Source organism: Canis lupus, chromosome 29 (genome assembly GCF_003254725.2).
Source record: "Canis lupus dingo isolate Sandy chromosome 29, ASM325472v2, whole genome shotgun sequence".
Lineage (NCBI taxonomy): Eukaryota > Metazoa > Chordata > Mammalia > Carnivora > Canidae > Canis > Canis lupus.
This window is the reverse complement of record NC_064271.1, coordinates 9,000,463-9,028,293: the sequence shown is the minus strand read 5'-3', so window position 1 is coordinate 9,028,293 and position 27,831 is coordinate 9,000,463. Positions and strand designations below refer to the sequence as shown.

At 37.7% G+C, this 27,831-nt stretch overlaps 1 long non-coding RNA gene across 1 annotated transcript in view; it reads left to right on the top strand.

Moving 5' to 3' along the window:
• The first annotated feature begins 6,741 nt into the window (after positions 1 to 6,741).
• Positions 6,742 to 27,831, top strand: part of LOC112678482 (uncharacterized) — a 29,422-nt gene continuing 8,332 nt past the window's right edge. The window contains exons 1-4 of the long non-coding RNA XR_007406971.1: positions 6,742 to 6,792; positions 11,905 to 11,984; positions 17,573 to 17,629; positions 17,748 to 17,818. This is a non-coding gene — a long non-coding RNA (uncharacterized LOC112678482). The remainder of the gene's footprint in view (positions 6,793 to 11,904; positions 11,985 to 17,572; positions 17,630 to 17,747; positions 17,819 to 27,831) is intronic.

The following is a 27,831-nucleotide window of genomic DNA, read 5'->3' as shown; positions in this document are numbered from 1 at the left end:
TATTCGAAATATTCGTTAGGCAAAGGAAACACCTGCCGTATTCCAAATGAGCTTTATGAAATGAAAATCTGTTAGACTTTGATAAATGTAATGAAAACAATGATAGAAAGTGATATGATAACTTGCTGCTAGGTAGGAGGATAGTGCTATATAAGATGGGGTGCGCAAGGAAGCCACTGCAGAAAAGATACTTTGAGCTGCCATCTGAATGACACAGTGTAGCCAGCCAAGCAAGTGGAACATTCCTGGCAGGGAAAAAACTAGTGAAAAGGCTGCAACGCAAGAGTCAACCCATTGTGTTTGAAAAGCAGAAATAAAGTTAATGTAGGTATATTCTTACTATTTTTAAAACTCTGCTAACAGTACCTAATGATTTAGGCTTCTACCAGTTTTGCTTCCTTTTTGAATTCTAATTTGCTATCAAATATACTTTTTCTCCAGCCTTGATGTTATTTGTAAATTTAATAAGCTTATATTCTAGGATTTATTGAAATAATTGATAATACTTTGAATAAATCTAAATCGAGAGAAACCCCAAAATAGTGTCATTCAAGATTCTACTTGAGGGTAACATTCATTAATTATCTGTTTTAGAGAGGGATTCACAAATTTACATAACTACACAATTCTTCAAGGTACCATTTTTAATACTTGTAACAAAAACTGCTGTTTATGAGCACTTAATATGTGAGGGCTTAAAATTGGATTTTACATAATTGTCTAAACAACTTACACAGTTATTGTGCCTTAAAACTACCTGGGCCTGGGAGTGGATGGGTGAATTAATTGCCTGATGGGTGAATTAATTACAATAAATAGGAAATAGAACAGTTAGAACTCAGACATAAATGTGAGTCCCATGGAATGCACTAGAATTTTTCATGGTTTGGTGAAAAAAGTTGTTTTCCATACTCAGTCAATTCCTAAACTAGACCCTCTATCATCAGGTGGCTTTTATCTAGAATGCACCTTACCCTTTTTTTTCATCTATTAGTTATCTACATATTTTTCTATGACTCTGCAACTATTATCCCATCCTTGAAACTTCTCTTTGGCTCCCACTTCAATATCCTCAGCCCTTGAGTATCTTCCTGGGTAGCTTGAGAAAAACTGACCACTCTTTCTTTTCATATAAGCTTTATTGAGGCACAATGGCTATCACTTCTCCCACGTTCATTCAGGAAAAAAATAGGTCCTCCCTGTTTTCGATCCCTTCCCCTTTTGTTCCATAGTCTATACTGCAATCAGAGAGACTTCTATGAATACTATAAATCTAATGACATCAGCCTTTTCTCATAAGCTTAAATCTCTTCAATGATTCCCTGCTGTCTTCAGCATAAAGTCCAAATTGCCCAGTCTGGCATGCTATCAATGTCATGTAAAGGGATGCATGAATGAATGGTTTCTGAAATTTCTGGGCAGAATTGCTCAATAGTTAATCCTCTTCAGGCTTCTGGTATCTTTCCCATTTTCCTCAATTTCTAAAAATAAATGGTAGAAGTTTGTAGACAGAATTTTCTTGGTCTTTTAAGTAGTTTGGACATGGAGATATAGACCCTGGCCAGGACTAGGGTGAGTGAGACAACTGAGGTCCCTAGCACACACAATTTAAGGAGGCTCTTACTCACAGTAGTACTAGTGCCAGTGACCAGGGGAAGGGAACAGTGGGTAGACCTGATATAATGGGTGAAGAATGTCATTCTATTTGTGTTCCATGTGAATGCTTACTAAAGAGTGATATCAGCAAAGAAGAATTTTAATGATCAAGTGAAGAGGATGACCCATTCTATAGATACCAGGCACCTTCATTCCTGGCTGCTCCTGTCACTGCCCAATGGGTTCATGAACAAAATGGCCCTAGTGGCAAGGATGAAAGGTATGCATGAGCTCAGCAACATGGCCTGCCACTCACCAAAGCTGACCTGACTGCAGCCACTCACTACTGAATGTCCAACCTGTAACAGAGATTAGCACTGAGTACCAGCTATGGCACAACTCCCCAGAGTGATCAGCCAGTTACCCGGTGGCAAGTTGATTACTTTAAACTACTTCATCTTGGAAGGGGAGACACTTTGTTCTCACTTCAATAGACAATTACCCTGAATATGAATTTCCCTTCCCTGACTGTAACACTTCTGTCAACACCATCCATGGACTTATTGATGCCTTATCTGCCATCATACTATTCCATTTATCATTGCTTCTGATCGTTGGAACTCACTTTATAGCAGATGCAGAGCAGACATGGGTCCAGTCTCATGAAATTAACTGGTCTTAGCATGTTTCCCACTATCCCGAAGCAACAGGCAAACTGGCCTTTTGAAGACTTGTTTATAGCATCAGTTAGGTGGCAGTACGTAGGATAAGTAGGAAAACCTCCTCCAGGATGCAGTATGTACTTCAAATCAATTGTTTCTTCCATACTCAGGATTCAGGCATCTAGGAATGAGGGATTGGAAATGTCTTACTCTGTCTCTTGGTGATCTACAAGAAAAATTTGTACTTCCTGTTTCTGCAACTATAGATACTGCTTATTTGGAGATCTTAATTCCAAAAGATGAATGCTTCCACCAGTGAGAACAACAATAATTCCACTAAACTAGAAGTTAATACTGTTACCTGGCCACTTTGGGATGCTTTAGCCAGTAAACTAACAGGGAAAGAAAGTTGTTACTAAATTGGCTGGGATGATTGATTTATCATGACCATTAAGGAACAATCGAGTAGTTACTCCACAGTGGGGGTAGGGGAACAGCATGCTTGGAATGTAAGAGATCCCTTGGGGGCACTTCTTAGTACTTTCATGTCCTGAGTTTAAAGTCATTGGAAATTACAAAAACCCAATTCAGGCAAGATTGCTAATAACTAGAGCATTCAAGAATGAAGGTTTGGGTCACTCAAGAGTGTCCAACCACTACCAGCTGATGTACTTTCTGAAAGCAAAGGGAATTTTGAATGGATAGCAGAATAATTTAGTTATAATTACCAGCTATTACCATGTAAACATTTAAAGAACTAAGTACTGTAATAGTTGAGTATTTTTTCTTGTCTTGATATGAGTGCTTATATTAACCAATATTTTTGTTTTCTTAATCTTTCCTAGTCTCCTAGTTAACATAAGATATGTTAATAATAGTTTATCTTATATTTCAATATTTAAGTTACAAAATGTCAAATGAGGAGTGTAAATCATCTGGAAGAAGAATGAACATCAATCCAAGACTCAGGAAGTTCTTTGCATCTTGGGGGAATGTCTTACCCTGTTTTTATTGTTTGCTTCATGTTTGGTAGGAATGTGACTTTGCTATTATTTGTATTTGGACATTGAGTATGGTTTGAAGACATATGTATGGATGGCAAGTTGATAAGGAATGAACTGGTGTGGTTTTGTAATGTGTCAGACTCACCTGAGGTGGAATATTTCCTGGGGTTTCCTTCTCAGAATATTTCCAGTTCAGACAAATAATAGTCATATTTTCATTCAATATTTGGAATACAGAAGTGAAGTAGTAGCTTTTTTGTGTATTTGCTTGAGAGGTTGGGGCAAACAGCTTCTGCACCTCACTCATGTTGGTGTCCACCTGCTTGTTTATCTCTTTGGTGTAGAGCAACAACTACTAGGTCTGCAACTCTTCCACTTACCCTTAAATCCTCTTTCTGCTCTTACTGATGACCAGATATGATTTAACTCCGTTCTTCAGGGTGTCAGCTTCTCCTGTAGGACATGCAATTCACCATGGTGGAAGCAATAAGAACTGATAAGGGTCCAGTGAGTATGTCCTCATGGGTTTCAGACAACTGATACTTTTCAGTTTCAGTTTATATTCATGGCTTTTAGCTTGTCTTTGCCGTTTCTCACTTTATGTCTATCTTCCTGATACTTTTCAGTTTCAGTTTATATTCATGGCTTTTAGCTTGTCTTTGCCGTTCCTCACTTTATGTCTATCTTCCATTCAGAATTAACTGCTCTGTTCCAGCATTAAACACAAAACAACAGCCTTAGAGAATTGCATTATAATTGCATTAGATCAAATTCCTATTATAAATGGATAGATATGTAAAATTCTGACAGAGACAAAAATGTAGGAATAAATCTAACAAAAGAAATTTAAGACCCTCACACTAAGCTACAAAACATGGCATAGAGGAATTTAAACATTACCTAAATAAATTGAGTGATGTATACAATGTTCATGGATTAAAAGACTCGGTATTGTGAAAATACAAGTATCCCCAAAGTGATGTATCAATCTGATGCAATCCTAATCCATATTCCAGTTGACTTTTCTCTTATAAACTTTAAAAGCCAATTGAAAACATGTGTTAAAATGCAATGGACCTGTGATAGATGACACAATTTTGAAAGAAATAATCTCTCACAAGTATGACTTACCTTATTTGATTTTAAGCTTACTTTACAGTAATTGAAACAGTTTGGTATTAGTGAAAAGATAAACATACAGATGAATGGAACAGAGTAAAAAGTATGTCTGGAATGTTGGAGGTATGCTGAGGCACTATTACTCCCATGTGCTGTGACTTAATCCACACATATAAATCAATTTATTTTAGGCAAAGGTTCTAAGAAAATTAAATGTGGAAAAGGTAAGACTTTTAATCAAATAGTGATGAACTAATTGTATATTAGTTTAGAAAAAAAATCCTCATCTGGGATCCCTGGGTGGCGCAGTGGTTTAGCACCTGCCTTTGGCCCAGGGCACGATCCTGGAGACCCGGGATGGAATCCCACGTCGGGCTCCCACTGCATGGAGCCTGCTTCTCCCTCTGCCTATGTCTCTGCCTCTCTCTCTCTCTCTCTCTGACTATCATAAATAAGTAAAAATTAAAAAAATAATAAAAAAAGAAAAAAATCCTCATCTCTTCACATCATAAACAAAAGTCAACTCAAAATAGATATAGAGCTAAATATGAACCCAAATTCTAAAATCTTAAGAAGAAAACATAGGAAAAAATCTTTGAGATTTCAGAATAAGCGAACATTTGTTAGATCACCAAAAGCATGAAAAACAAAAGAAAGAATTGATAAGCTGGACTATAACAAAGGCAAAACCTTTGTTCTTTGAAAGACACCATTAAGAAAAATGAAAAGGCAAGTTTGAGGTGTTCTTCAATACAAACAACCAGTTCTCCAACTTTCCAGATACTCAGTTGGGTATTCAACAATTCAATTCAATTCTGACGCTGGTTACTCAGAGTTAACACACATTCCATAACTTAAAGGCTCAGTCCTATAGGATTGCCCCCCGACTTCAGATGCCAGCTGCAGGCACCAGACCTCCCATACTTCTGACCACCTGGCTATAAATTGGGGGTCCTAAGGACACCTTCTGAAGGTTTCATAATTTTCTACAACGACTCACAGAACTCAAAAAGATCCTTTATTTATGTTTACTAGTTTTTGTGAAGGATACAAATGAATAGCTAGATAAAAACATACATAATGTGAGGTCTGGAAAGATCCAAAATACAGAAGTTTTGTTCTAGTGAAGTTGGAGCATGCTACCCTCCCAGGACATGGATTGGGAAGTTTTCCAAATCTCCTTGTTCAGAAATTTTTATAGGGCTCAATTTCCAGTTGACCTCCTCCCATCAGGTAGATGGGTGGGGCTTAAAGTTCCAATCATCTCATCACTTGGTCTTTCTGGTGATTATTCCACTCTGAGGCTTTCTAGTGGCCTTATCCTAAGTCACTTCATTAGCCTATACTCAAATGTGGTTGAAAGAGGTTTATTATGAATAACAAAAGATAGTTCTGAATAAGGCACCGGGATGAAACGAATAGCATAGGGAATATAGTCAATAGTACTGCAATAACATATGATGGCAGATAGTAGCTACTCTTGTGATAGCATAATTTATAGAGTTGTTGAATCACTATGCTGTACACTTGAAAGGAATGTAATATTGTGTGTGGACTGTGCTCAAAAAAAAAAAGTCATTCATGACTTTTTGAATGATTGTCATTCATGACAAATGAATGATTTGATTCAGGAAATTCCAAAGGCTTTAGGAGCTCTGTGCTGGGGACAGTATACAAGCACCAAATATTCATTTAAAAAAAAAATTATACCTCAGCAATTCACAGACTGGGAGAAAATATTTATAACATATATTTGACAAAGAATTTATAACAAAAACATATAGAGATGTCTTATGACTAATGACAAGAGAAACAACTCAAAAAAATTTGAATGTATAGTCTAAAAATGGATGATATACACATTAAGAGATACTCACCATCAGTGTAGCAGGTAAATGCAAAAACACCCAAAACAAAACATAAAAACCCTTAAATACCCACTGAATAGAATGGCTAAAATTTAAAAGACTGGTCATACCAAGTGTTGGTGAGGATGTGGAACAATTGGAACTCTTACACACTGCTGATAGGAAAGTGAAATGGTACACCTACACTGGAAAAATTCGCATGTTTCTTAAAGAATTAAAGATACACCAACAGTTTACACAAAGACTTATACACAAAAACCCATAACAACTTTATTTATAATAGCCTAAACTGAAAACAACAAATGTTTATCAACAGTGGAATGGATAAATAAATTACAGTGCCTTCATATAATGGAATACAACTCAACCTTAAGAAGGAACATACCAATTGATGGGCACAACATTGATGATTCTCAAACACATTATTCTGAGTCAGAAGAGTCAGGGCAAAAAAGATTCTTTATTGCATGAGTCTGCTTATACAAAATTCTAGAACATACTAACTAATCTGTAGTAACAGTGAGAGGCTCTGTGGCTGCCTAGGTAAGTGGAGTATAGGAGGATGAATTGCAATGAAACATGAGGAAATTCTGTGGGTGATAGAAATGCTTGTCATCTTGATTGTGGTGATGATTTCAAGAGTATACATATGTCAAAGCTGATCAAATTGTACATTTTATTTTATTTTTTAAAATATTTTATTTATTTATTTATTTATTTATTTATTTGTGAGACACACACACACACACCCACACACCCACACACACACACACAGATAGAGAGAGAGGCAGGGACACAGGCAGAGGGAGAAGCAGGCTCCATGCAGGGAGCATGACTTGGGACTCAATCCTGGGTCTCCAGGATCACGCCTGGGGCTGAAGGCGGCACTAAACCGCTGAGCCACCCAGGCTGCCCAAATTGTACATTTTAACACATGAAGTTTAATGTACTTTTATGATACCACAATAAAGCTGTAAAAACAAAAAATCCATATCTGAAGAGGAGGTTAATACTGACCTAGCCAAAGCTCTGATGCTCTGCAGGCCTTCGCAGTAAGCACAAACAGGATTTTTTCACCTTTCTCCTAAAACATTTCTCCCTTCTTTTGAGCTACCCTGTGCTCTCACTACAACCACAGTGACAGGGACACATGACTCGGGCCATGCTGGTCATGTTACTTTCTCCCCTGTCACAGAGATGGGCATGTAACCCAAGCCAAACCTCTCAATGTCCTTCAAGATTAGACTGGCAGAGAAGGCTCCTTTTCTTGCTGCTGTTAGAGACTTTTGGATATGAGAACAGGACTTCTGGGAGCCTGTTTCCTTCCCATGGGGAAGGTGTAGCACTTCGAATAAAGCTGGCATAGAGGAAGGAAAGAAGAAGGAAGGGACAGAGACAGGAAGGTCTGCAGCCAAGGAGACAGGAAGAGAGGGAGGAAAGGTGAGTGAAAGAGGAAGAAAGAGAAGAAATGAAGGAGAGAGGGAGTAAGAAAGGGAGAGAGGCAAGAAAGATATTTGGATGTAGTATCTGGCTTTCTCCAAGGCCAACTTCACCTCTGTCCTTTCCACCCACCCATACATGGAGATATCTGAGCCAATTAACTTCCCTCTTGGGTCACCTGGGCAGCTCAGTCATTGAGCATCTGCCTTTGGCTCAGGGCATGATCCTGGGGTCCTGGGATCAAGTCTCTCATCAGGCTCCCCAAGGGGAGCCTACTTCTCCCTCTGCCTATGTCTTGGCCTCTCTCTGTGTGTCTCTCATGAATAAGTAAATAAAATCTTCAAAAAAAATTAATATTCCCTCTTTGGCACAAGGTGATTTAGGTTTCTGTCATTTCCCACAGAAAGTTTCTTGATTGATACAATATTTATTCAGTGCCATTCTCTTAGACTGAAGTGAGAGGTAGCATTTGTATTATTCTCTTTTACCTGCATTCTCATTGCTTAGAAAGTAGCTTCTTTGGTCCAGGTTAGGTACATGAAAGATAAGATCTCTTAGTATGCATTTCTTTGAGGACTTTCCTCTCTCCTCTCGCCTGTAATGTTTTTTTCTTAAGGGGTGTGTGTGTGTGTGTGTGTGTGTGTGTGTGTGTGTGGTTTTGTTTTGTTTTGTTTTGTTTGCCTTTAGGATGCAGGCTGTATTTTTTACTGGCAGTTTCAGTCTCTGGTGGGTGGTAGGGGTGGAAGTTGAAATGAATGATGTAGCAGAAATCAACATGTTTTCCTAATTCCTTCTTCCCAGCCACACTATACTGGTTTGAGTGTGGGGTAACCTATGATTCTTTTTCTGCTTTGAGCCCTATGCATGTAGTAGTTAGTAAAAATTTGCCCTAGAGTCTTGGAGTATCATTTACTGTCATTCTTAGTTTACAATGCAAATGTAAGCTTTCATATTTTTAAAAAATATTATCTCAGAATATTAATGGATGTTTGGGAAAAACCGAACCAAGTGGTATTTGGACCTTTCCTTGTTAAATGGGAAACCGGGCAAGTTGGTCTTTTAACATGCGAATTATTCCTTGTTTCCATTAGACTTCTAAGTCTGGAAACAGCCCTCCATTGGTGTCTCTCTGGTATGGAAAACCAAAGGTGTGAAGTTTTCTTTGATGGTGAAATGTCAGTTGTCTTAAGGGGATAAAGGAGAAGGATTTCTGGAGAAAAAGTCCAATGTTCCTCAAGGGACATTGTGTGCTTCTGCTATTACTAACTGTAAAGTTGGCCCTGCCTTCAAAAGGCCAGAAAGCAGAGTATAGAGCAAGAAGAATATTTGAGGAGCCTCTGGAAGTAAGAGCGCACATCTGGGCAACAGAAAGTCTATGGAGACATCCTCAAACTAGGCTTAGAGGGTTCCCTCCAAATTTGTTCCTCAGATGCTTTCTCCTAGTTAGCTCCATGATGGATGCTAGTTATATAGTCAGACAGGGACTTAGAAGTTGGGAGAAATGTCGTGGAAGAGGTCATTTATTCCTGGGGTATTTGTTATTAGACGGCTTAACGTGTTTTTTTCCCCCCAGAAGTTCTAGGTTTTAAAATTTGAAACTTGCTGTAAGAGAATATTCTTATCTAAATGTAAAATTGTTGGAGGAGCATTGCCTATGATTTCTTTTACCATATTTCTGTAAAAGTCTTGCAATATATACCTCCCCCAAAGAAGCAATTATTCTAAATATCTAGTAATATTTAGAAGGGAATATTATTAGATAAGGGAATATTTAGATATTCCTTTATTTAGAGGGAAAGGGTCTTACAGATGGTGTTTACGGAGCTCACCTGGGTAAAAGGCAAGTAGGATCTGGCTCTGAAAAACTTGCTTGCTGACACCATACTAACCCCAGGGCTCTGAGAATTTCATGATAATCCCACTCATGTTCTTCAAACTCATGAAGAAAGAAGTAATATTATAAATTTGACATCAGAATAGTTATTACAAATCCTGAAGTATTTCTTCATTATCTTTTGTCAGAAATTTTATTTTCCATAGGGGACATTTAGCTAATTACCTCAACATTGGCCAGTTAGCTTTGTCTTTATAACATTATGAATCTCTTTTATTTATGCTCAGAGAAACCATCCTCAAAGAATGAATTTCTAAAAGAATAATATTTGTACTCTGTTAAATGAAATTTCAGAACATGAAATAATGCACAGCTAACTTATACTCCTTGTTAGTGCACCTTATCTTCATATGCCTTTCAATTGGACCTGAAATGGGACATATTGATTAATAATCTGTAGAAAACATTTTAAAATTTTGAACACGTGTGCATAAAACACATTAAGCAGTAATTAAATTCAGGTCAGCAAGATGGAAACCCTTACAGACCTCTAAAAAGAATTATAGATACATTTAAGAGGGAATTTTAAATATAAATTTTAATTGGTCTAGTAATGTTTCTAGTCACTATTTATTATGTAACTTAAAAATTATAGTGTACCTTGCTGATGTTTTTAAAAGCCATTATTAACATAATTTATATATTAAAGAAAATGAGGAAACTGTACTGCTAATCCTCCTGACTCAGTCATAAATCTTTACTGTTTTGCAATAAAACGCATTTCCAATAATGCTGAATATACTTTCCCTGCACTTTATTCTCTTGGGTTTTAGCCACTCCATGTTCTCAACATTATGATATATGTCCCCAAATGAACCAGATGTTCTTTAGACTCTGAAATAGAAGATCTCATTAAAATGTGCATGTGTATGTTTTCTGATATCTCATGAGAGTTAGTTTTTCAAACAGTATAAATGCCAAAGATTTCCAATTATTTTTCTCTTATTTATTTAATCAAGGCAGAGCTCTATGAAGAGTTAGCCCTGGACAAAACAAGTGTAAGAAAATCACGCTGATAGTCTGGGAACTATGCCAACAGTATTGGTATATGGTACTTTCTTAGTCTCACCTTTTTGTGCTTTCAACCATTCAGCAACATAGATCATAAGTTCTCTTTAATCTATTTGGCAAAATTTGTGCAAATGATACTAAGAAAAAAATGATAAATAATCTCTGCATCCAGAGTTCACAATCAACCAATACAGAAAGTATAACACAGAGGAATAAATATAAAAATATATGTAAAGAAAGCATATATACACATGCAAAAGAATTGAAGAGACTTCACCAAGATTATTTTTCTAAAACTTATTTTGATAAAGAAATATACAAAGAATTTCAGCTCGCTCAATGTATGAGTTAGCTTCTTATAGATTCATGATACATAACCAGATGTTAACAGCAGTGAACTGTAGCCTGGGCTAAACACATGTTTGCATATACTGATTTCCTTTAGAGGATGCATATTATTTTTTAAGTACTTAAGATTCACACTAGATTCTCAGCACTTCAAAAAGGTGAAATCCTAATTGGAAATACCTTATACTTCTTAATATGTGGTAATGAGAAAAATCTTCTATCGTTGTCCAGAATGTGTTGATTTCTATAATGCTTACTGGGTGAGAATGTATTGTCAAAACTTAAAGGAATAGATTCTTTCATTCATTCAAAAATATATACAGACAGCTTATTATGTGCCAGGCATTCTTATGGGTTCTGATGACACATGAGCGACCAAGACAGACAAACATCTGTGTTTCTGTGGAGCCATTGTGAAGTGTAGAAAAGGGGGCAGGAAAACCAAATAAAAAGTATTGTGGTCATTTTGGGGACAGGTGCCTCAGGGAGATATAGAGCAGGGGTGGAAGAGGGGGAGGTCCAGGGCAGAAGCTAGGAAGGTCTAAAGGAGGTGAGAGAGCTGACCATGAGGCTATCCAGCTCAAGAGCTTTCTGGGCAGTGGGCAGAGCAAAAGTCAGGGCCATATGATGGGAGCGGCATGTTCAAGACACATGGAGGCCCAGAGGCCCAGGGGCATGTGACACAGGAGCAGAGAATAGGAGACCAAGTCAGGAAAGTAAGGAGTGGGGAAAGTCCAAGAAGCTCAGGGTCTGATAGGACAGGGGGAAGCCTTGGCTTTTATTCCAGGTGAGATGGGAAAATTTGGGAATGTTTGGAGCAGAAGGGGCAACATAATCATGACCTGACTTACATTTTAACAGGATCACTGAATGGGCTTCTTTTTGCACCCTTCACCCCCAATTTTAAATTATAGTTATATTTTGGTGTCAATCTCATTCTTCTTTTTTTTTTTTTTTTGCAGAAAACTTGTGATTGTCAGCTTCTAGCACATATAAATAGATCACATGATTTTGAGATCACACGTCAGTCCATCACATATCAGTAAGCGTACCAATAATTTATTACTGGTATAAAAACATCCAGGATTATGGATTTATCCAATGTAAAGAATTTTTTCTCAACTATTTTTATATTTATGTATGGTTACAGTTTATCCAATTAAAATTTTCTTTTTTTTTCCAATTAAAATTTTCACTCAAGTTCCCCTGATACGGTTGTTTAAAATCATTTACAAAAATTTAGCAAAGAGAACATTTCACTTTATTATAGAGCTTTAAATTCTTGTAACATTCTGCACGTGCTCAAATAAAAATTACAATTTCTTTCTAGCCACAAGTTCCCTTTATGAGAAATGTGAATATGTGAATTTACTACTAGCATGTGTGAATTTACTACTGACTCAGAGTCATTAGGATTTGGGTCCACTAAAATGGCATGGTAGGCCCTTTCTGGTGGGGATTACAAAACAGGCAACTGGAGATTGGAAGCGGAATAAGGAATGGTAAAATGAGAATTAAAAAATAACAGAATAAGAAAAGTAAAATCTGAAAGGTATTTACCTTATACTCCTTGAAATTTTGTTACCTTTGCTCTGTCATTTTTGTGAATTCTTTCTCCCTGGCCTGACTTCATGTGCTTTAACAGCTTTACTGAGAAATCATTCAAATACCATAAAACTCACCCTTTTAAAGGGTACAATTCACTGGTTGTTAGTATAATCACTGAGTTGTTTTGCCTGATTTAAATGATACCCAATCCTTTGGAGTTCACCATTGGTACTTTCCTGTCCCTGTCCCCATCTAGCCCCTTTCTCAACTCAAATTTTCCAAACCTATTCCAACTCTTCTTTCTTGCAGCAGTACTTCAGTTAACGGCATTGTCCACATCTTTGAATCAAGCTAGCAAGCCCAGGTTGAAGCCTGGTTGAAGATGTCTGGGTTTCTGGGTTCTCTCCTCACTCAGTGTGAACACTCCACTTGACCCCATCTTTGAAATGTCTCCCTTCCTGTCATTTCTGAGCCTTGTTTCAGGCCTCCCTACTTCCTCACTCTGATTGTTATGAAGGTGTCCCAAATGATTTCTCACCAGCAGCTCCTTCTCTATTTTTTTTTTATTTTTATTTTTTATTTTTATTTTTTATTTATTCATGAGAGACACAGAGCGAGAGAGAGAGAGAGAGAGAGAGAGAGAGAGAGAGAGAGAGAGAGAGGCAGAGACACAGGCAGAGGGAGAAGCAGGCCCCATGCAGGGAGCCTGATGTGGGACTCGATCCCGGGTCTCCAGGATCACACCCCGGGCTGCAGGCGGCACTAAACCGCTGCGCCACCGGGGCTGCCCTCCTTCTCTATTTTAATCTACTCTTGACCTTGTCTTGCCAAACCCAAATCTGATCATCTTTCTCTTCATCTCAGACCCTTCTGTGTCTCTACGACCTAGGGATAAATCCATATTCTTTTACAGACTATCTAGGTCCTTCACCATGTGGCTTCAGTTTATGCTTCTTGTCTCACTTCCTTACCCTTCCCTTGTCATGCATTCTGAAAATTCCAACCACTGTCTTCTGAACCACTAGGCTTCGGTATATTTATACAAATAGATACTTCCGCACATATTTATCTTTGTTCGCTCCCCCCGCCCCAGCTACCTTGTCTTTTGCCTGAGGAATTTTTCCACATCCTTCATATGCTAAACATGATAGTAGCTTGGTGAAACCTTTCCTGAATACCCAGCCGTGTTTCCAGATCCTTCTAGATCCTGCTAGCTGTCACTGCACTATGTACAGACCTCTTTTTCTGCTTGAATGTTAGATTGTGATCATTTGGTTCATGACTCTTTTAATTGTTAGGGGGAGATCTCCAAGTCCAGGGGCTGTCCTGCCCTACCTAACTCAGTGCCTTGCCCCATTCTCAATTCATAGTGGTACTCAACATATAAAGCTGGACATGTCTAAGTAGATCTTCACTACAATTGACATCACATTTTTCCGGAACTAACTAGCTGGGCAAGCTCTTTGCTGCTGGCCTGGTTTGGGATTTTTAACTCTATACTGGTTTCTCTTTTTTTTCATTTCTTCAATATTTAAGAATAGTTTTCCCATAAAGCAGAAAGCAAGGCATCTTAGAAATGGCTAGGTAAGGGACAAAGAGTGTCCCTTCTTTGGGATTTAAGTCCTACAGATCTCAGCTATCCTTTTAGTCCAGGAGGTCAGTGAGAACAGAGGGGAAATATAGAGAAGTTGGAAGGTAAGACCACAAGTAAGATAACTTTTAGAAAATTCATTGAAGGTTTAGAAACAGTAGAGATAGAGAGAGAGAGAGAGAGAGAGAGAGAGAGAGAGTAGTGAAATACTGTGAATGTGACATTAGATTTTGAGCATACTTATATTTAAAAAATCCATTCCCCAGTAAATGCCTATAATATAACAGCCAGATGGTGTATTTTGCTTTTTAAGATTTTTAACCTTTACATTTGTGCTGGCTTTATGAGGAGTCATTTGAATTTTAACGATCTAGATTTCCAACAGAAGATTGTGGTTGATACTGTTTAGGGTGCCTAAAGTTTAGGTTGGGAAAATGTATCCTTGTATAGCCCCTTCTATCCCTGGGGCTGTGTTTTTTAGAGCACAACCCTGTCTTAAACCTTTCCCTGCTCTGTGTTTGGATGGGAACTGACAAGGAATTCAAGGTCAACCAATCCATAACATCTGACCATAGCTCTAGTTCCACAAAAGCTGGAAAAATCAAACATTTCATCTTTTGAAGTAAGTCACTCAAAAAGAAATTGCCAAAAGCTATTGAGAGACAAGCTGAGTGGGGTAACCATCATGGGTCCCTCTCAGACTGAAGTCATCAGTAAGTGGGTATATCTGGAGAAAAGCACAGTGAGTGTAAAGAAGCAGAGGCAAATGCAAAGGGTCTGAGAAAGAGATAAAGAGGAACAGCTTTGGGTCTAATTGTGTATACTGTGTACATTCTAACAATAACCTCACCCCAGTCCTCTTTTTATTTTTAAGATTTTATTTTTATTTATTTATGAGAGACAGAGAGAGAGAGAGAGAGAGAGAGAGGGGCAGAGACATAGGCAGAGGGAGAAGCAGGCTCCACTAAGGGAGCCTGACAGGACTCGATCCCGGGTCTCCAGGATCAGGCCCTGGGCTGAAGGCAGTGCTAAACCGCTGGGCCACCCGGGCTGCCCCCAGTCCTCTTTTCTTGTGTAGATCTCTGTCCCTTGCAGCCCCAAACCCCTCGCTAAAGCACAAATATTCTGGTACACTTTCTATAGCTTTTACTGTAATGAAGTAAACTAGAAACACTTTCTCCAAATCTAATCTCCTTGACAAATATCTTTATGGAATTTTTTGGCTCAACTAAACACTAACTTAGTGGCTTTTTGTCATATACATCGGTATGTGCTACTCAGTGGGCAAGTGTCTCTTAATTTTGATCATACCGATGTGCTGTTAAATTAAAATAAGTATCTTCTATATATTCCAGCAGCAATTGCAAGCTTGTGGCTACATATTACTATGCTGGCAGCTACAGGCATTATCACTTTTTGTCCTGCAAAGGCAGAACCTAATATTGTCACCTGTTTGAAGGTAGCCATCCTAGATAAAGCCCAGTAGAACCCTGCCAGGATATATAGAGACTGCTACCAGTCAAGATCTTCAGCTGCTCTTTATGATGTTGGGTCACTTTGTGTCATGGGCTAAATAATGGCCACCCAGAGATATCAGGCCCTAATTCCTGGAATGTGCAAATATTACCTTATATGAAAAAAGAATCTTTGCACATATGATTAAGTTAAGGATCCTGACATAGGGGAAATTATCCTAGACTATCCAGGTGGGCCCTAAATTCAAGTGTCTAAGAGACAAGCAGAGGCAAATGACATACCCAGAAGATATGAAGCAATGTGACGATGAGGCAGAGATGAGAGTGATACCGCACAAGCAGGAATGATAGCAGCCACCAGAACCGGAGAATACTTCCCTTGAGCCTCAGAAGGGAGCAAATTTTTGCTGACATCTTGATTTTGGCCCAGTAAAAATGATTTCAGACTTCTGGACTCTAGAACTATGAAAAATTTCTATTGTTTTAATTCACCATATTGGTGATCTTATCTTCAGAAATCAGAAATAGAGAGATGAGAGAGGCAGCTGATGAAGAGTTTCTTAGATAAGCACAATGAATAAATAATTTCCTCAGTTGGAATCATTTGGACTTCACAGATTTTACAGATTTTGGGGTTTTATGAGCCTCTACCTTGATCAATGACTGCAGGTCACCCTCTAACTTCAGTTGAAGAATGATGTCATGCCTCAGGTGTCCTTGATTCTGCAAGGACTTGGTCCAGCTTTGACACACAGAGATCTTTTTGAAATGATGTTTGCCATTAAATGCTTATAGACTTGAGTTACTATCTAGGAGGCTGTGATATGAAAAGCATCTCTAACAGAAGATGGGTGTGTGAAGTGCCAACTCTGTACCAGGTGACATTTGGTGTCTGGCAATATGGCTGTGGTGACATTTGGAAGTCTTGTGTACAATGTATGCAGACCTGAATTTTAGGGTTTCCAGAACAATGTCTGTTAGAAATGGTGATATAAAGCATCACTGTCATGTTCCTGATTGCTATCATTTGATCATTAAGTATAAGATTTGTTGTAAATTGCTAGTGAATATTATTTGCTATTTCTAATTTGCTAAGAGTTTACATTTTTATCATAAACAGATTTTGAGTTTTATCAAATAATATTTTCTGAATCTATTGAGAATGTTATCTGTTTCTGCTCTCTTAATCTATTAATGTGCTGAATTATTTGAATAAATTTTCTAATGTTAAACTAACCTTGAATTCCTGAAAGATAGCACTTTGATATGATTGATTACATTTTTACATATATTGCTAGGATTAATTTAGCTAAAAGATATTTCTGAGTCTATGCACATGAATGAATTGGTTTATAATTAAATTTTTATTTGTTTTTCTTATATAATTTTAGCATCAAGGTACTTTTAGTTTTATGAAATGAGCTTCAGAGTGCTCTTTATTTTCTCTTACTTGGATGATTTTATAAAATATTGAAATAGTTCACAAAACAACCAAATTCTATATTATCGTGGGTAGAGAATTATTAAATTCAATTTCTTTACATATCATAGGCTTGCTTAGAATGTGTATTTCTCCTTCAATGAATTTTGTATAATGGTCTTTTCCATAATGTATTTTAACCAAGTTTTAAAATATAATAGGTATAAAGTCATCCATATTATTGGCTCATTATCTTTTCAATCTATGATTTATTTGTGCTATATCCCATCTTCACTGTTAACATTTTTGCATCTGTGTGTATACCATCTCTTTTTGTCTTGATCAGTTTCAGCAGAGATTTTTGTCTATTTTATTGTAGTCTTTTCAAAAAAATTTTGGCTGTCTTGATTATCATTATGGTACAGTTGCTGTGTTCTTTAGTTTCTGTTTTTATTTTTATCATCTGATTACTTTCATTTTTCTGGTACCAATAAGTTATCTTTTTCTGTGTCTTAGTTTTGACAATTAGCTCATTGAATTTTAACTTTCCCTGTTTGTAGGGTAAGAACTTATGGCTATAAATTTCTCTTTTTAAGTACTGCTTAAGCTATGTCCCGCAAGTCTCAACATACAGTGTTTTCATTCAGTTCCAGGTACTTTCTACTTCTTCTTAAAATATAGTCTTTAATAAATTAATTATTTAAAAGTGTAATTTAAATTTTCCAAACATAGTTTAAATTTTTTTAAAGTTTTCTTTTCATTTTGCTATAGACCTATGCTGTAGCCCATACTATATTGAATGTGGTGAACATTTATAAATGTTATGTATGTGTCTAAGAAAGGTATGTATATAGTCTCTTTCTAATTATACTCACTAAATAAAACATTTTTTCTAACTTTAAACTCAGAATGTTTTAAGTGATAAGAGACCATGTCCTCAATAAACAATTTTACTTTTTAGGGTGTGGTTCTCTATGGTTTTCCCTAGAGTAACTGCATCAGAATCTTTGGAGTGCTTGCTAAATCTTCAGGTAGATGGGAACTACTCCCTGTCTCCCCAGCATTTTTGATTCAATAGTTCTAGGTTCTAGACAAGGAATTTACATTTAACATAATTTTTAAGGTAACTATAGAAGGTAGTCCACTGGGATGTAATGATATAATACTGTTAGTCTCAATGTTTCCCTTGTTTAATCAACCTCTTTTGTTCAACAAATCAGTTAGATTTTCTTCCTCAAAGAGTTCTTTATGAGCTCTATCAATGATTTTTTTTTTTTAGATTTTATTTATTTATTTGAGAGAGAGAGAGAAATCATGAACGGGGGGAGGGGCAGAGGGAGAGGATGAAGCAGACTTCCCACTGAGCAGAGATTTCCCCCCACCCCACTGAGCAGGGACCTACCCCCACTATGTAGGGCTCAATCCCAAGACCCTGAGATCATGACCTGAGCTGAAGGCAGATGCTTAACTGACTGAGCCATCCAGGCTCCCCTATATTAATGGTTTTTTTTAGAGACAAAAATAATTATAAAATAAACCATGAGATTGTAATTTCCTATGGTTATGTAACTGATAAAGCTTCAGGCTCATAATACCTTCAGGCTGATTCATGACTTCTTTCTTTTAGTCTGATGGATTTCTTTCTTTCTTACTAAGATTCTCTTTTTTAAAATAGTGCCAAGGAATACTAATATATATATATATATATATATATATATATATATATATATTTTAACTTTTAATAGTTTATTAAAACTGACATTGCATTTTAATCTGGATCATGGCATTTAGTATTATTTATTCTCTACTTTGTATGCATTGGTTTTATCTGCTTAAATCAATTGTATATTATTTGAGATTAGGAGCTGTCTTTGAATGCATATTTATATATTCACTCCAACATCTAGTATGATGTGGACAGGTAATGTAGATAGTGAATAATGCTTTTAAATTGTTAGTTTTCAAAGGTTACATTTTTTTTTATCCTTTTTTCCAAGTTAATGAATTTCAGGGTCTTGAAAAACAGCATCTATTTCAAAAATGTTAAGAATGCATGTTAAATCCCTAAGTATTTTCACAAAGTCTTTTACTGCAGTATTAATTTTTCTTTCTCTTTGTGATAGGATCTAAGGAAGTGTATAATAAATGCATCTAAATATTATTATAATAACGTTTGTAAACACTTTTTAATTTGCAAAGTGGTTTTGCTTTTTAAAAAAATCCATTTAGTCATAACAACAATCATGTGAACATTAACTTTTATTCATATTTGAGCAACAGTTCAGACAGGTCTAAGAGACTGGCTTAAGAGCAAAGCAGTATTAAGATGTTTTCGTGCTCCAAGTGTTTGTCTGCATGACAAATAGAAACACATCCACGTTTGACCAGATAAATATATTTCACAGAACAAGTGTTAACAAGGATCTGAAAGCAACTATAAGACAAAATTGAATTTATTACACTTGCTGGGCAAGAAAGACCTGCACGTGGAAGCAGAGTCTCAGCAGTCTCTCACTGAATCTTACATATATCATGTTGGGTAAATTAATAGGGTTTCGACTAGTTCTAATAGAAGTAGGAAGATTATGACTGGCTCTATCAGAGAAGAAAAAGAATTCCATTGCTCCCAGTCTTAAAGTGGGGCTATGTTACCATGCTCAGCATTCTGATTTAGCTCAGTGTACAGTTTGTTTATTCTGCTCTAGTTCCTGATATAATTGCAAACACTAAGTTCTGAGGGTCTATGATTTTAAAGAATAAAGCTTTTCAACACCATGACGTCAATGTTGATATTGAACAGAACAAGATTTATTAGTTTTTTTTAACCAGAGAAACTTCTACAGATTTACAAAGCAACCCCATATGCCTACACAATCTTGCCATTAAATACTATAACTGTATCAAAGTATTTAAGAAACCACTGAGTGTCTTCTTAAAGAATGGACATCAAACAATAATGACCCACAAAATCAAGTTACTTTTTGATTCAGTTTGTAAATGAAAAGAATATATATGCACAACTGCAGGCTTTTATCTATTATTATTCTTTGATTTAACCTAGCATGTTGGATCTTCATGGTGGTGGGTTTATAATTATTTATTTGAAAAATTCCCTACAACTGTGTCTGAGTTCTATATATTGTGAGGACTATCCTAGTGGCCAGTCTACTTGGAGGTCATTCATTATTACCCTGTTTCCTAGAAACAGTTCTAAAAAGGAGCATTTTTATTTATTTATTTATTTTGTATATTTTTTTAATTGGAGTTCGATTTGCCAACGTATAGCATAACACCCAGTGCTCATCCCGTCAAGTGCCCCGACTCAGTGCCCGTCACCCAGTCACCCCAACCCCCCACCCACCTCTCCTTCCAATACCCCTTGTTTGTTTCCCAGAGTTAGGTGTCTCTCATGTTCTGTCATCCTCTCTGATATTTCCCACTCATTTTCTCAAAGGGAACATTTTTTAAGGACTTTCCTTAAGTTAAACTTAGGCTGTAGGTCAGAGAACCATAGAAGCTCCAGAATTACAGTGAACTATCCAAAGTTTCCTGGGAAAGTTTTTTACATTTAAAGTGGACATCTGCAGAGTGTGTTTGTAGTATCCTTGTAATAAGATCACACTTAGGGCATATCCTTACATTTCAATAACAGAATTTCATCAGACTATGGAAATGTCTCTGTACATTGAAAAATGTCATTTGGTGAGATATTAAGCCAAATTGTTTGGATCCACTTGAAAAACTGGATCATCTTTAAACACATCAAATTCAGGATTAGTACAAAGTAACTTTGGAAGAGGAATTTAAAACTGTAACCTCAAACAACATGCATAGTAATAGGAAATCTCATGACTAACTTTGTCATTAACTGCTTTACATGGGTTTAGAAATGGCATCCAGAGAAGAAAATACAGAGTAAGTCCTAAGAACAACTCAGGGAAACTTCTTTCCTCTTTTTGTAGAAATATTGATTTGGAGATTAGCACAATAACTATCAGATAAATGAAGCTAGATGTTGCAATCTGATACTTTGATCTCACCCAAGAGGGTTCCTCTAAATTTAATGATGTTTCATAGACTGTTAAAAATATTTTCATAAATGGATTCTTCTTAGCTGAGAACCAGAACATCAACATTTCTACTAAGAAATCCCTTGAAAATGTTTTTTTTCTGTTATTTGAGTGTAATTCAAGATCTCTCAACTGATTTTTCTTTTCTACTAAACCACTGAAATGAAAACAGAAGAGAGGCATTTCTTTAACCTACTGATATGAATAGCATTTTTTAGCATAACTAAGCAAACTGATATAACATTTGTAATCAAGCAAATTAATTTATTACCTACTCTACCTAATTAAGAAATACAGATTACTTTAATCAATGCCATGACTTGAGACAAGAGAATCTGCTGCATCTGTAGGTAAAAATTCATGAAGTTGATTCAGGGTAGTTTTGGAGACTTCATTTTAGAGCAAAGGAATTCTGATTTGAAAACTTTCCAAGTTCAACTGTGCCTGACTTGCTTCCTTGGGGTGAAGAAGTTATTACTAGGTGCATCCCTGAGCATGGATTGTAGGTGATACTTCCTCAGAACCTCCAAATCTTAAATTGTGAGTCCAAGTCGGGGTGGAGGTTTGCCCAGGGGGATTGTGTGTGGAGAAAGGGTGGCTCTGAGTGAAGAGAAACCTCCTTGGAAGCTACCAGTTCTTCTGGGCAACAAGATTGAGTTTGTCTCTCTCACCTTTGACTAGAGTAAGTTCCTCGCACCTTTCTCAGAATAAGCATAGAAACAGCCATGTTCTTCTGGACAGTGGATGAGAGCAATTCTTTCCCTGTCCATGAGGTGGATGAGACAGGAATCCATTGTCCTTCTCTTTGGATGAGGCTGGAGGAGGCTTGGTGAGCACCTCTAGAATACTTGTAAAACTCTTGGGCATCGAGGAAAAATCATAATGACTAAATTATTTAGCAACTAAATAATTTAGATATGGGTGGAGTTGGTCAGAGGGGAACCAAAGGCAAGAAGGAGGAAAAGATAGAAGAAAGACAAATGGAGAAAACCATGAATGACCATTTCAGCATATGCCCCTTGTAAACTGAGTTTTGGCTCTCAATGAAAATAAATAAATCTCTCACTTCAGCAGGAAAGTAAGAGGAAGAAGAGAATCTAGGAGAGCAGTTTGAACCAACTTTCAAATTTATATACTCTTCTTATTTTTACCAACATTTCTCTTAAATTCAAATTGAATGATTTTTTTTTTCATTATTTTTTCCACAATTAAGTTCTTTTTAAAATGGCATATCAAAGAAAGTTGACAAGGTCTGGGCTTCACCAACCGGAGACTTAAGAAACTGGGGATTTGTTTTGTCTTCTTTTGTTTTTAACTTCCCACAAACAGCTCTCTTCCACTTTCAAGATTGGATTGTATATAAAGAAGTGAAAAACATTATAGTAAGAGTTCTTCCAGCAACTCATTTATCTCAGTAGAAAATAGGAAATCTTAGAAAGTTAGGAAGAGAAAAGGACAGATTTAAGCTCTCTCTGAGAACGTGGTTACTGCTTTTACAGATCAAGCTTTGAAAAGATGTTTGGAAAAAGGACCCCAGTAGACAGCCAGTCTGAGAACTTTTTTGCAGTTCCAAACTAGTGGAGAACCTGCATAAACAGTGGTTTACTTTCTTCCCTTTGTTAAAAATGGCATCCATGAGCAATGGCAAATACCTGCAGAGCAGGCATTTCAAACCTACCTGAAGGTACTATGAACTTGAGGTAGATTCCACCTCAGCCAAAATTCTCTTCTTTGTCTACTCCATGCCCAGCACTTGAACAGTTCTGGGGGAAATACAGTAGTGCACTAATTCACCCAGTCCCTACCGGGAAAAGTGCTCAACTAGGTTGATTGACATAAAAGCAGAATTAAGAAATTCTCAGTGAACAGGGCCACTAGATATTTCCAAAAGCCAGGCCCTAGGATTTGTGGTGTTGGTAGGAATGTGAGCAGAATTGGATATATCATTATAGTAGTGATGGATGATGATAGTGAAGCAAGGATTGTAGCCAAGCTATCAGAAGATGCAAAATATCTCCCTGCTCCTCTTGTGATATGACACTTTTGACATGTTTCTATAAGGAAAAGTGGTCCTGGTGAAGGGATTTATGACAAGGAGGGTATTTTAGAAAAGCATGCTGTTCTCTGTCCATGATCTGTGCCAGGGACTGTGAAGAGCAGAGTGTTTCTCTTTTGGGTCCAGATCTTTTGAAAAGTCTAATGAAAGCCGTGGATCCTCTCCCAAGAAAACTGCACATGTATTCATGCAATTTCAAAGGATTCACAGTGTCTTAGACCATCTGAGCTGCTATAACAAAAATACCAGAGGGTGGCTTATAAATAACAGAAATTTATTTCTCACTGTTCTGGAAGCTGGAAGTACAAGATCAAGGCACTGCCATGGTTACATTCTAGTGAGAGCCCTTCTCCTGGTTCATTGTCAGCCTCCTTGCTGTGTCCTCACACAGTGGAATTGTCAGTAGATCTCTGTGGGGGTCTCTTATAGAAAATTAAGAATCCCATTCATGAGGCCTCCTCCTTCATGATCCAATCACATTTCAAAGGCCCCACCTCCTAACACCAGCATATGAATTTTGAGGGTATGTTAACCTTCAGATCATAGTACACATTGCTTGATTCTTTTTTTTTTTTAAGATTTTACTTATTTATTCATGAGAGACACACAGAGAGAGGCAGAGGGAGAGGTAGGCTTCCGTGAATCCCAGGACCCCGAGATCAGAATCTGAGCTGAAGGCAGCTGCTCAACCACTGAGCCACCCAATTGCTTGATTCTTGAGCATCAGTAAGAGCTGGAAGTTTCTGCCAGGTTGGCTTGTCTATTTTTATGTTAGTAGGGACAGAGTTCTTGTTGACTGACACAGAAGAGTCATGAGAGGAATATGGGAGAAAAAGCTGGTGTAGAAGAAGAGAACTTGAACCTTGTCCTGGAGGCAAAAGGGGTGCCTATGAGTGTTTTAGTGTCACAAAAATGTTATTATCTCCTTGTATTATTCCTGATTTCAAAGAGCTGCATTCATAGACCCCAGGGTATAGGATTAGGAATTTGGTTGCATATATTCAGTCACTCACCTTCCTGTACCTGTTCACAGCAGATGATACGAATCCATTATGATATTATTTGCCACAGAGGATACATATGTCCTCACTGTCCTGGCCAACCACTACTCCAAGAAGATTGTCACAGTATTTGGATGTGTCATGCAGGATAAAACCTAACTTGCCTTTCTTGGGTTGGACAATGAAAATGCTACAGTCATAGACCCCCCAGCCATTGCCACAGAACAAGAGGGTTAAAAGGCACATCCTGATGTGCCTTTCCAGATGAAAAAGAAACATCTGTGCATCTCTATGCATCTTAATCATTCCATTTCTGGAGACCTGGAGCGACCCATGTGGTGATTTTGCAAGGAGAATCTGAGTATGTTAGCCTAGCTACTTTCATTTGGGATCTGTTGCCTATAAGAAATAAGCATTCTCCTCGACTATCCCTCTAGGGGAAGGCTCTGTGGGAGAGAGAAATGTAGGGGAGGGGTGAGGGCAGGCTTCTCCTGGTCCCACACTGTTCTTTGTCCCAAGCTGCCCTGGATAAATTTTTAGGTTCACTATTAAGGAATCCTTTAGTCTGAGCCACATTCTCCAATGATGCCCTATTCTTCAACTGCCTTTTTCCATTATCTTATTTCTCAGTTGTTTAGAAATTTGGTGAAATCAGTGTTGCTCACTATTGTACTATCTTTAAAATCCCAATAAGCAGAAGAGTATGAACTGTGGAGAATAACACAGAACATTTAAAATAATTGTTCTGTTCCACCAATAAGTATAATTTTTTACAAGCCACTGCCTGGCTTGTAAAATTACAGAATCCTGGAGCTGGACAGATCCTTCAGGGAAAAAATCTGCACAAAGTAGTATTATTTAAGGCTTAGACCAATGATGATAACTTTTTTTCTGGGCATAGATAACAGATTGTCATAGTCCTAAGACTCCTTAGCCCTATCCTGCTTTCCCCTTCCTAATAATGAGTGCCAATCAATCCCAAAATAGCTACTTATTATACACTCAGAATGAAGACATAAATTTGATGAAAATGAAAATTACACGTTTAAGTTGTCAACATATCAAACCTATTTATCTCATTATTTTAATGAACAAATGCAAATATTCTTCAGTATTTTCAGAAGTACATGAAGTATATTTCAAAAGCACAATTTTGTTTTTATTTTTTAGAGAAGAATGCTAAAGAACACCTTACTGTATTTTTTACCCTTTCTCCCAGATAAATAAGTTCAGACCAAAATAGGAAAGTTGGTAAATTATACATATATCTTGATTTTGATTTTACTTTCATGTAACAACATTCCTATCTATCTGGAGAACCAACTTTATTGTGAGTCTGCTTTACTGGAATGCTAAGAAAACTTTCTGTCAGCAAACATGCATTTCAATTTTTTTTTTTGAATTTTAAAATTTATGACTCTACATTTCTGTCTTTCTTAGAATAAATGAATTTCCTGTTTTTATGTAACTGAAGATTGGGCTCAAAAACATTTTATTCAATGACTAACACCATATATTGCAGGCAAAATGGCAGCTTTCATATGGATTAATCTATTCTTCAATCTTATACCTAATTAAGATCTTACACAGGGTAATCTCATTGATCACGCTTAATTAAGGTGCCTGCGCCTTTCATGCAAACAAAAGAGCATTAAGCTGGAAGGGGAAGAGCTCACATAGATTCTCAGGGTTCTAGTGAGCAACTGTTAAAGTTGTATGCTCCTTGTCTTGCATGTTCTACTGATAGTAGGGCGTGTTCAAAGCCCTCCCTTTAAATGTAATAGGAAAGACACAGGGAAAGAGGGGAAGCTTGTATATTCAAGCTTGTTCAGATTTGAACTTGGCATAATACTTTGATTGTGCTGTATGGTAGCCCTGAGCCCTCTCTTCAGCACCGAACACTCATTCATGGAGAATACCTAGGGCAGCCTAGAGGGTGTGTTTCCCCATCATTTAAAGGGCCTGTGCATCATTTACAAATGCTCTTTTCAAATATTGAATATGACAGTGTCCTTACAAGGCTTGCAATCTTTCAAGTACCACAGATTTGCCCATTAGAATGAAATTCAGGTTCTTCCTTTCTACAAGAACTAAAGTAATTTAATATCATTTGGCAACCGATCTATACACAGCTATATGAGTCCTATAGAGATCACTATACTCCCTTATCTTTCTTCTACAGGCAAGTATGTATTCGAGATCAAGAAGGAAGTGCGCCATATTGGGGGAGACATGGAATCAATTTAACTATATTCCTCCAGTTAAACATGTGTCTGCAAGACTTCTCAGGCACCTGGACCATTGTTTCTATGGCCCAGAAGTTGTCACAAATGCCAGTACTGCCTGCACCAGGAGCTCAGTGCCACCAAGAGTTTGGCTTCTCTGTGATGTCCCCAACCCTGCTTCGGGAGCAGGACAGCTAGGCAGGAGTGCAAGTCTCTTGACTACAGTCTCTGAAAGTGCACTTCCTGGGCGATTCCTTATGATCCATTGACATGGTGGGTAAAAGACTCTGATGAAAAATAGCTTTGGAGGAGGCACTGTAAAGCAAGATGGTAAGACATACAGGGAACCTTTGCCAGCTTGTTGCCTGCTATTGGCTAGCTTCCTGGGGTAGAAGAAGTTTCCTTTCTCTGCCCAGGAATACATCCATGGTCCCTGATTCCATTCCATTTATCAGTCCTGTCACCTTGGCCCAGAAGAGCCTCCTATGCTATACCGGATAGACTAGATATTTTCTTTATCTGTCTTGGAGAAGGCACACACCAAAGGCCTATGATGCCAGAGGAATGAGGAAGTGACAAGGATTAAATAATGCTCCTGTATCCTCTGACTTTATAGGCAGGGGAAGGAATGCCTCCTAGGATCAAAATCCAATAGCAGAAGCTAGCCAAGAAAGAAAGATTTCAAGGAGCGAATGGAACAGGAGGTATAATCACACAAAGGGGCCCCCCATAGTTGAAGTTCTTCCATGGAAGCTTGTATCAGTACCTTGCGAAGGAGAAGCTCTCTCACCAGCAAGGAGCACATACAGGGCCCGAGAAAGGGCAGCAGCCCAGTTCTGGGAGAAGAAGTTGTCATCACAATGCATGACCCCCTCCAGGGGTTGTTACCAGCCCAGGTCTTCTAGGGAAGGAGAGCCGGCCAACCCAGTGCAGGCAATTTGAAGTGGGAAGAGAAAAGGCACCCAACAAAGACTCAACTTTTGTCAGGCTCTTTTAAGCCCTATTTGGACTGGGCCCCATAGTTGGGCCTTGACCTCAAGAGCAAGAAGAATCCTGCTAAGTCAGTTTGGTGAGAATCCTCTGCCCTCAATGCCTGATAGCCCTTCATATCTGATCAAATTCCTCACCGTCCACCCCGCCCCCCCACCCAGGGGATTATCTGATCCCCCTGTTTGCCTTCTGCAACAATCCCACCAAATTGGGTTAGCCAGACACCCCCCTTCCCCCATCCTCTTGATTCCTTTTACTACTTTTCATGCTGCTCCTTGGCTATAAACACTCACTTTTCCTTGCTGTATCTGGAGTTGAGCATAGTTCTACACTGAGATTTTTTCCCCCCTATTGCAATAGTTTTTGGATAAATCTGTTTTTACCTTTTTAACTACTGTCCATCTCTGGATTCTCTCTGACACACCCTATAGGGTGATAAAATTAGATGGAAGACAGTAGGTAAAGCTCAGAAAAAGAGCATTGGGTGGAAAATGTTCTGAGTGATTCCCAATA